The sequence below is a fragment of the Haliotis rufescens genome, unplaced genomic scaffold, assembly GCF_023055435.1.
Source record: "Haliotis rufescens isolate VD_foot unplaced genomic scaffold, xgHalRufe1.0.p SCAF_11, whole genome shotgun sequence".
In the NCBI taxonomy this organism is placed as follows: Eukaryota; Metazoa; Mollusca; class Gastropoda; order Lepetellida; family Haliotidae; genus Haliotis; species Haliotis rufescens.
Window position 1 is genome coordinate 23,136,549 of NW_025963791.1, and position 11,311 is coordinate 23,147,859.

General features: G+C 43.3%; 1 pseudogene; it reads left to right on the forward strand.

Moving 5' to 3' along the window:
- The first annotated feature begins 7,090 nt into the window (after nt 1-7,090).
- LOC125378068 lies at nt 7,091-7,730 on the forward strand (annotated as a pseudogene).
- Nucleotides 7,731-11,311: the final 3,581 nt, after the last annotated feature.

The following is an 11,311-nucleotide window of genomic DNA, read 5'->3' on the forward strand; positions in this document are numbered from 1 at the left end:
ACTCACTCACTCACTCACTCACTCACTCACTCACTCACTCACTCACTCACTCACTCACTCACTCACTCACTCACAGTAAAATCATTCTATTTCCAGGCTGAAGACACTGCAAGCTTTCTTGCATTGACTAATTTTCCAAAGAACATTACCTGTCTTTTTTTGCCAAGCCTACATTCTTTTCAGTCGCATGACAGTAACAGGGATTCTGTTCACTTCCAAGATGCGTTAGACAGATCTTATTTTAAAACTATTAATCAAAATGAGATGATTAACGATCACAGAATCTTTAATCCCACTGGCACCGAAGAGCATCCATTGTGATTTGTCTGAAGCTAAAAACAAGGGGGAATAATGGTATCTTTTCCTGTGCAAATCGATGTGAGGCTGGTTGAACCAATACGATGTACATCAGCTCATAACTCAAGATTGATGATCATAAGTACAGGGAATAAGTTGCACTTTTTCTATTTGTGCTGATCTGTTTCGAATCATTTAGTTTAAGGCGCCCTCAACAGCTGTTGCCATAGTGTGATTGTTTGCACTGCCTTTATTGATGGAGGCATGTGCGTAGGTGACTGAAACGTGTTTGTGTGCGAATGCTTCAGTGATTAAAATATGTTGCAATGGTCGTTAGGTAATGTCCTTACATGAAGCAAGGCTCTGGGACCATGCATTACCAGCATAAATCTCTTCAGAGGGAAAATGGCGCCGTTGAGATACACATGAGAGGGTTAGATTTAGTTTTGTAATCATTTCTGTTTTGTGGATGATGGTACATCATGACAGAAGCTTAAAGGATATGGTAATGGTTCAGGATTTGGTATCGTTTGGTAAAAACTAATCTAGCATTGGATAAAACACTTAAAAAATGATCAGTTTGAAATTAGATTTAATTAATCATGGTATTACTGTATGAATCGTCCATTGGTTTTGCACTTTTCCAGCCTGTACTCATACTTTCATATGACCGCCTCATAGTGGTAGAGCGTCCGCCCGGAGAGCGGAAGGTCTGGGGTTCGATCCCCGGCCGCATCATACCAAAAGACGTTAAAAGATGGTACTTGTTGTTACCCTGTCTGGCGCTCGGCATTAAGGGGCTAAAACAAGGACTGGTCGGCTCAGAGTCAGTATACTGTGTCTGAGTAGGGTATTCATGTTCAACTGCGGCATGGTATCTCAGTGAGCTAGCACTATAAATCGGCATCAGTCTGGACTAGTACAAGCAGCCACACAAACAAACACACGTACATGCACGTCGCTATATAAGTGCGATAATCTTGAACGCGATGTTAAACCCCATTTCACCTCACCTACTCAAAGTGCACCATTATTTCCCTTGTATATGGATCAGTGTGTAGTGTCTAATAACGACCTGCCCGCCCGCCCGTGGCTGGTGACTTTTCTGTCAGGCTTCTTGATTTTTTTCCTCCATCTGCCTGACTGTCATGCAGATAATTGTAAGACTACTTATGTATTCAGTTGTATCATAACTCCTACATTCTTGTGTGATTGTGTGCATTATTTCAACTTGATCAAGATGCGATTTGTCTCTGATTGTTCGTGATTTATCAATATTTATAATTTTTGAATGTGGGCAAGTACCTTTGACGATTTGCAGGCAACATTTATGGGTCACCTGCCTGACTGTCACCACCTGGCGACTAACACCATCACCCCCACACCACCACCCCATCCCACCTGTCACCCCACACCGTCACCCCCACACCGTCAACCCACACCGTCAGCCCACACCACATGTCAACCCACACCGTCAACGCACACCGTCACCCCACGCCGTCAGCCCACGCCGTCAACCCACACCGTCAGCCCACACCACATGTCAACCCACACCGTCAACGCACACCGTCACCCCACGCCGTCAGCCCACGCCGTCAACCCACACCGTCAGCCCACACCACATGTCAACCCACACCGTCAACGCACACCGTCACCCCACGCCGTCAGCCCACACCGTCAACCCACACCGTCAGCCCACACCACATGTCAACCCACACCGTCAACGCACACCGTCACCCCACGCCGTCAGCCCACGCCGTCAACCCACACCGTCAGCCCACATCACATGTCAACCCACACCGTCACCCCACGCCGTCACCCCATGGCGTCAACCCACACCGTCACCCCACGCCGTCACCCCACGCCGTCAACCCACGCCGTCAACCCACGACGTCACCCCACCCCACGACGTCACCCCACACCGTCACCCCACGCTGTCACCCCACGCCGTCAACCCACTACGTCAACCCACACCGTCAACCCACACCACCACCCACACCACCACCCCACACCACCACCCCACCCCACCTGTCACCCCACTCCGTCACCCCACGCCGTCACCCCACGCCGTCAACCCACGCCGTCAACCCACACCGTCACCCACACCACCACCCCACCCCACCTGTCACCCAACTCCGTCACCCCACGCCGTCAACCCACACCGTCAACCCACACCACCACCCCACCCCACCTGTCACCCCAATCCGTCACCCCACGCCGTCACCCCACGACGTCAACCCACGACGTCAACCCACGACGTCAACCCACACCACCACCCCACCCCACCTGTCACCCCACTCCGTCACCCCACGCCGTCAACCCACGCCGTCAACCCACGCCGTCAACCCACGCCGTCAACCCACACCGTCAACCCACACCACCAACCCACCCCACCTGTCACCCCACTCCGTCACCCCACGCCGTCACCCCATGACGTCAACCCACGACGTCAACCCACACTGTCAACCCACACCACCACCCCACCCCACGCCGTCAACCCACACTGTCAACCCACACTGTCACCCACACCACCACCCCAACCCAACTGTCACCCCACCTGTCACCCCACACCGTCACCCCACGCCGTCAACCCACACCGTCAACCCACACCGTCACCCCACACCGTCACCCCACACCGTCACCCCACGCCGTCACCCCACGACGTCAACCCATGCCGTCACCCCACACTGTCACCCACACCACCACACCACATGTCAACCCACACCGTCAACCCACGCCGTCAACCCACGCCGTCAACCCACACTGTCAGCCCACACCACATGTCAGCCCACACCACATGTCAACCCACACCGTCACCCCACACCGTCACCCAACGCCGTCACCACACGACGTCAACCCACACCGTCACCCCACGCGGTCACCCCACGCCGTCAGCCCACGACGTCAACCCACACCGTCAACCCACACTGTCACCCACACCACCACACCACCCCACCTGTCACCCCACACCGTCACCCCACGCCGTCACCCCACGACGTCAACCCCGTCAACCCACGCCGTCAACCCACGCCGTCAACCCACACTGTCAGCCACCATCCCAGGTTACAGGATGCAGCTGCTTCAGTTTGAAATGCTGCACAGATGCTGGCTATTGCTTTTGTCTTGTCAGTTTGAATATATTGGAAAACATACAGAAATGTCCAAATGTCATCCATTGTGTGAAGCCATTTAGAAAATTAGATGTTCAAAATAGTTTTACGAATGCGTATACTCATTTGTTGCAAATATTGAAGTTTGAGGAATTAGAGTGGGTTGGAAAACAGGTGTTTGTAAGAAATTTTTTTCTCTTGGTCTGCCTTCAAGGTTCAATAATCGAGTCTCGACTGAAAGTTCAAATTTGTTTTTAGCAGTACTTGTTGTCAAGCGTCCATTGTCAACAGATATTTTTCAATATTTCCTCTAAAAACCAGAAGAGGAATGAATGACAGCTGTAGATAAGCTGTAAATTTGTGTAATATGTGCATAATATGTGCATTAGATAGCTCAAACTACACATACTCTATTGAAATATAACTAATGTGTATATCACAACTATTAGATAAAACGATTGTATATCAGCTGATCACGAAATATATTTACTGACAGTTATATTCGGTAAGACATGTGTATACTACTATTCATTTGATTTACAGGGATTGTTAAAATAAAGAATGTAAAGAAACATGAGTAAGAAAAATTTAATACCCAATAAAAATTAATGGGTAAATTACCCAAATAACCAAAAGCTTATCGAGCTCTGAATGATGCTGAAACTTTGCATGGATGGCCACATCACCACTCAGCCAGTAGTCCTGCACCATGACCGTGGAATATATTTATTTTATGAAAAAAATAAATATCTAGAAATGCATACAAAAGCAAGTCTAGCCAGCTCAAGCTAGCTTTATTCCACACTGAAATCAGCATAGGGAATTTTTATATATTTTTAGAGTAAAAAAATATTGTGTAATATAAGATTTCAGAGACTAAATGTTAGTCTACTCAGCCAGTTATATCTTACTTTATGCCCCGAACATCACCAGTGGTCAGGCTCCCTGACTTGGCTCATGGCAGGTTCTCGTACCCTGATGTCATGGACATTGCTACTAACAGCAGTCAGTGGTGTATCTCATCAAGACTCAATTGTGTTCAGGTCACTGTCATATATGCTGATTGAGGTGTTAAACAACTCACAAGCACACTTCTTTCTTCATGTTATTGTCTTTTCTGGCTCAAGGGGGCACGGGTGGCCCAGTCGTCTAAGGCGCCGAGATTCGCTGTGCAGAGTTGTGTCCCTTGGGCACGCCAGAAACCTATGATTGTGGGTTCGAATCCCGGTTCGCCCCGATTATGTTTCTAGGTTTGTCAGCACCATATCCGTGATCGTGGGTTTCACCGAAGTGGTAAGCGTCTGAGACCTGCATCACTTCGGGCTTTCCTCCCACATTAAGCTGACACGCCGTGATATGACTGGAATACTGTTAAAAGCGGCGTTAAACCCAACTCACTCACTCACTCACTTTTCTGGCTCAAGGCGAGTTCTCATACCCTGATGTCATGGACGTTGCTTCTAACAGCAGTCAATGGTGTTTCTCATCAAGACTCAATTGTGTTCAGGTTGTCACTGTCATATATGCTGATTGAGGTGTTAAACAACTCACAAGCACACTTCTTTCTTCATGTTATTGTTTTTTCTATACTACATGGTGTATGGCAATTATTAAAGACAGTGTCCCATTTGTAGCTACTGGTTTTAGAATGGGGTTTATTGATTGTGAGGACATTGTGAGATAGAAAAAACCCAATACAAAAGAAATATAATTTTTGTCTTAACAGTACAGTAAATCATGCTAATGGTAATTACTGTATGTTTTTAATATCGGTATTTTCAGACCCCTATTGTCCCAGAGTCTCTTCATTGACTCAATTTTGGGTTGGCGCCGCTGTAACGATGCTGAAATTTTGCATGGTTGACGACAGCAACAGTGTTTCTCAATAATTATTCATAGAATTCCAATTTAATCGTAATCGTGGTGTCCATGGCAACCATAATGAATGCCAGTTTGGCTATTATTGAGCCATTTATCTGTGTATAAATGAGTAAATTCTATATTCAGTGCGTCACTCTATCCTTATAGCTTGCTTTGTTTCAGACATTCATCCTTCCTTGAGTCTAATTGGAACATTTTTTTACATCATGTCTAAAACCATTTGGTCTAATACTCAATTTCTTTGTCCATCATGATGAAATCTGAAAAAGCATCAAGCATGTGGTATGTCAAATAATATATTTAGCTTGTGAGTGAGTATGGTTTTATGGTGGTTTAGCAATATTTCATCAATATCACGGCAAAGGACACCTTAAGTGGGTTTCACTCATTGTACCAATCTGAGGAATCAAACCATGGCCTTCGGTGTGATGAACAAACACTTTAATCACAAGGCTGTGCCACTGCCCCATTTGATTATTTAACTTCACCCCCACAATTTTCCATTTTCATATTTTGTATCCAACCATTGGTAACAAAGATTGTGTTCACAGAAACATGAACAAATGTCTCATAGATACCATGATATACATTTGCTTGAAATGTGAGTGTTTTTATTTTTTTGTTGCCACTGTGACTTTCGACATCTTTTTGCACTCCTCAGTGGATGCCATGGCAACAATGTTGAAAATTAAAATTAGACCCACTCCACAGCAAGGTCATCATGGATCTGAATATGTAATGACATACATACTGTCAATATGTCTGTTGTGTAACGCTAATACCATGGATTTTCTTGTATATTTATTTTTCCTCATTTCAGGACTTTTATGATGTTAATTTTATATAATTTGATCTGCTTTGCAGCAAGAGCCTCAGGACTCTAGTTCAAGTGTTCACGTCAATAGAATAGTTACATACAGTAATATATTACCAATATCACCATGAGCTTCCTCAATCATGTCCGACTCTCAGTCACTGTCAGTTTGGGGAGGATTCCATCCGTTTTCATTTCTGGATCAATCCCAGGTAAAACATTTTGTTGCCCTATCGTAGAAATCAATGAAGTAATTTGGGGAAATCATACTTTTCCTGTTGGAGACTTCATGTTTATTCTCCCGGCAATCCATATTCTCTTTCATATGTCTGTAATAGTATAGACGATATTTTCTTCTAAAGCATTTTAGATTTTGCGACATGTTAAAATTAACAGTCTGAGCATAATGCAGCCATTTGTCAAGAAGATTAGCTGCAGTATCTAAAAATAGCAGAGAAAAGCCATAAAACTGACAAGGGCGATGCTTCTTGAGCTATGTCTGTGTCAGGATGACAAACTTGAGTGACTTTAAGGATTGTTTCAAAGGTAGTATGTCAGTGTTTCCTGTTTGGTATCTGACACTGGAATTCTGTTATTGTCAATGTTGTGGCTTTCTCAACTTCTCTGCAATTTAATACACTGAGTGTTATGTCCCTTAGTCATGCCAGGATCAGCTGATCGTGAGTTCGAATCCCAGACTCAAGCTGATTATGTCCATAAGTTTGTCAGCACAATACTCAACATCCACACTGTCATTTTGGGCTTTCCTTCCACATGAAGCCGACACGTTGTGATATATCTGGAATAATTTTCATAGTAGCCTTAGAGCCAACTTACTATTAGGTTTCCCCAACATTGCTTGTTAATCTGTAAACATAACCTCACCAACCCATTACAAAACCTCACCAACCCATTACAAAACCTCACATACCCATTACATAACCCTATGAACCCATTACAAAACCTCACCAACCCATTACAAAACCCTATGAACCCATTACAAAACCTCACCAACCCATTACAAAACCCTATGAACCCATTACAAAACCTCACCAACCCATAACAAAACCCTATGAACCCATTACATAACCTCACCAACCCATTACAAAACCTCACCAACCCATTACAAAACCCTATGAATCCATTACAAACATACCAACCCATTACAAAATCCAACCAACCCATTACAAAACCCTATGAACCCATTCCAAAACCTCACCAACCCATTACAAAACCTCACCAACCCATTACATAACCTCACCAACCCATTACAAAACCTCACCAACCCATTACATAACCTCACCAACCCATTACAAAACCTCACCAACCCATTACATAACCTCACCAACCCATTACAAAACCTCGCCAACCCATTACATAACCTCACCAACCCATTACATAACCCTATGAACCCATTCCAAAACCTCACCAACCCATTACAAAACCTCACCAACCCATTACAAAACCTCACCAACCCATTACAAAACCTCACCAACCCATTACATAACCCTATGAACCCATTACAAAACCTCACCAACCCATTACAAAACCTCACCAACCCATTACAAAACCTAACCAACCCATTACAAAACCCTATGAACCCATTACAAAACCTCACCAACCCATAACAAAACCCTATGAACCCATTACATAACCTCACCAACCCATTACAAAACCTCACCAACCAATTACAAAACCCTATGAATCCATTACAAACATACCAACCCATTACAAAATCCAACCAACCCATTACAAAACCCTATGAACCCATTCCAAAACCTCACCAACCCATTACAAAACCTCACCAACCCATTACATAACCTCACCAACCCATTACAAAACCTCACCAACCCATTACATAACCTCACCAACCCATTACAAAACCTCACCAACCCATTACATAACCTCACCAACCCATTACAAAACCTCACCAACCCATTACATAACCTCACCAACCCATTACAAAACCTCACCAACCCATTACATAACCTCACCAACCCATTACATAACCTCACCAACCCATTACAAAACCTCACAAACCCATTACAAAACCTCACCAACCCATTACATAACATCACCAACCCATTACATAACCTCACCAACCCATTTCATAACCTCACCAACCCATTACATAACCTCACCAACCCATTACATAACCTCACCAACCCATTTCATAACCTCACCAACCCATTTCATAACCCTACGAACCCATTACAAACATACCAACCCATTACAAAACCCAACCAACCCATTACAAAACCCTATGAACCCATTACAAAACCGACCAACCCAGAACAGAACCCTATGTACCCATTACATAACTGTCCCGTGAAGACTCTGGGTTAGAATTGGTCTTCAGCAACCCATGCTTGTCGTTAGCGGCCACTGAGGGGATTGCGTGGCCAGGCTCAGTGGCTTGGTTGATGCATGTCATTGTATCCCAAATACGTAGATCGATGCTCATGATGTCAATCACTGGATTATCTTTTCCAGAATTGATTATTTACAGACCGCCGTCATCTGGCTGAAATATTGCTGAGTGCGGCGTAAAACAACAAACAAAAATTACAATATGAACAAGTAAACTTGGCCATCGCATTACATAACCCTAGTACCCATTTCAATATGTTATATGATAGGAGTAAAGCTAAGATTGCTTTGAAGAAAGAACTGATTTTTCAGATGACTTTTATTGAGAAACCATCTTTTATAACTGAAATAGATTTTGACCCATAATAAACAGCTGGCTTTTATTGTCGTCCATAATCAACGCAATATTTGGTTCATTGATGTCACTCGGCTATCTATGAATAAACAGGGAGCTAATATTAGCTGTGTATTGACGAAGCTTGTTGCAGCTGGAGTCAGCTGTGAGTCCCATCAGTAAGAGAAGCTTGCATAACCCACACTTTGGCAACAACGTGTGTACGTCGTGGACAGCATGTGGAAAGTGCACATTGTTGAGCTGATACTTCACTTCTGCAGATAGTGCACATGACAACAGTGTGTTAAAATAATCTCCTAATATTGCTGGCCAGGTGGGCTTGATAGTCTTAATTGTTACTAACCAGATTTCAATTTCGCTAGCTTAAATGTGTGACAGTTTATTTTACCGGGTTTTTTTATTCTGTGAAGGTCTCACTAAAAGAAAACCCAAATTGCAAATCATGAGTCAAATATTATGAAGGATGGGGACTCTGATCTCATGACCTTGATTCGTTACGGATATTAATTTGATTTTGTATATTTGATGGTCATATTAATCTACAGAAATAGGAGATCTTTTTTATTTTGATCAAAATATAAAAATCATGGTTAAAATGTCGGTTTACAGTCGGGTAGGGACATTTCAGAATCTTTAACCGGATCAAACTTTTTAAGCCATGGGCGAGCATGCATGCAGGCAGGTGGCTATTTCGCACACTGCATGATAACAATGAGTTTTGATAGATGAGTATGTGATTCCTTTACTTCATTGTCTTTCATATTCAGTGTAATTTGTCTGAAACAGAATTTTTGGTTTAGGACTCTGGTTCAGACAGAAGCCAGTTTCAGACAGATTCTTATTCTAACAAGAGTTATGTCCCTTGATATTTACTCACAATTTGAACCTGCAAGATTGATGACGCTTGTGTTTTCATGACATAGTATACATTTCATACATAGTTTCCATGTAGGTGTACGGGTGTCCCAGGTGGCCCAGTCGTCTAAGGCGCCGAGATTCACTGTGCAGAGATGCGTCCCTTGGGCACGCCAGAAACCTATGATTGTGGGTTCGAATCCTGGTTCGTCCCGATTATGTTTCAAGGTTTGTCAGCACCATACCTGTGCTCGTGGGTTTCACCGAAGTGGTAAACGTCTTAGACCTGAATCACTTCTGGCTTTCCTCCCACATTAAGCTGACACGCCGTGATATAATTGGAATAATGTTAAAAGCGGCGTTAAACCCAACTCACTCACTCACTCATGGTTTCCATGTAAAACCATGTGCATCATATTTTATTATGAAACTTTTATTCAATTAAATGTGTGAATTAAATTGTGTGGAATTCATGGAGCTTTGGCAGCTTTGACCTTTTGTAGTTTTCTTTGTGTTAATTGGTGTCAAAGATGTTTGGATTGTAACTTTTAAGTTTAGCTCCAATTTGTGATCTTCTCGAGTGGTGGCAAATATTTGGATTTGTTTCATCCATTTATACACTTCTGCATTGGTTAGTGATGGTGGGTGGCTCTTCACTTCATTCTTAATCATTGTGGAATGAATGAGAGTGTGTGTGGTTGAAAAACATTGTTAGATGTGATTCGAAGCCTGGAAATCCTTGAGACTTTTCACTGTGTATGAATACTTTTCTAGATAAGTATCTTTTATTTCCAAACTCAAAATTGAAAAACGATTTTCTTGGTAAATATTAGTATCAGTGATGTGGTCGTCAAATCAGCTGTTTCAATCAGAGGTCTTTTTTGTGATTTGAAACCTCAGATTGACCAATTAGAATAGAGTATTCTCCAAATTCATGGTAGAATGAGGAATGATATACTTTAACAATGGTTATAAGTAGTTTAAGTTTGTTTGAGGCGTCATCATGTGCTTCAACTTGACCATATATATATTTGAGGGGAGGTTGACAAATTCTGAGCCTAACTATGAATGTATACCCTCAACAGTTTGCATTTATTAAGTTCAATACTTTCCATGCTTAGAGGAGGCATTTGTACCCCATGCACAACCAGGGAGCATATTTCTGCAGGCATAATTTTTTCCAGGTATTCCCTGTTGATCAAAATGAATAAACTTGGCGACCACGCTGTCATCAAGTATCTCCAACTGAAAGGGCCAACTGCAACAGATATCAATGCTGCCAGAGTGTTTTACTCTAGGGGATGATGCTCCTTCCTGTGTCGACCCGTGAAGATTCCGGGGTAGAATAGGTCTTCAGCAACCCATACTTGCCGTATAAGGTGACTATGCTTGTCGTAAAAGGTGACTAACGGGATCGGGTGGTCAGGCTCGCTGACTTGGTTGATACATGTCATCGATCCCAATTGCGTTGATCAATACTCATGATATCAATCACTGGATTGTCTGGTCCAGACTCGATTATTTACAGACCGCCGTCATATAGCTTGAATATTGCTGAGTGCGGCGTTAAACAACAAACCAACCAACCAACCAACCAACCAACCAACCAACCTTCCTGTGCCACTGTCA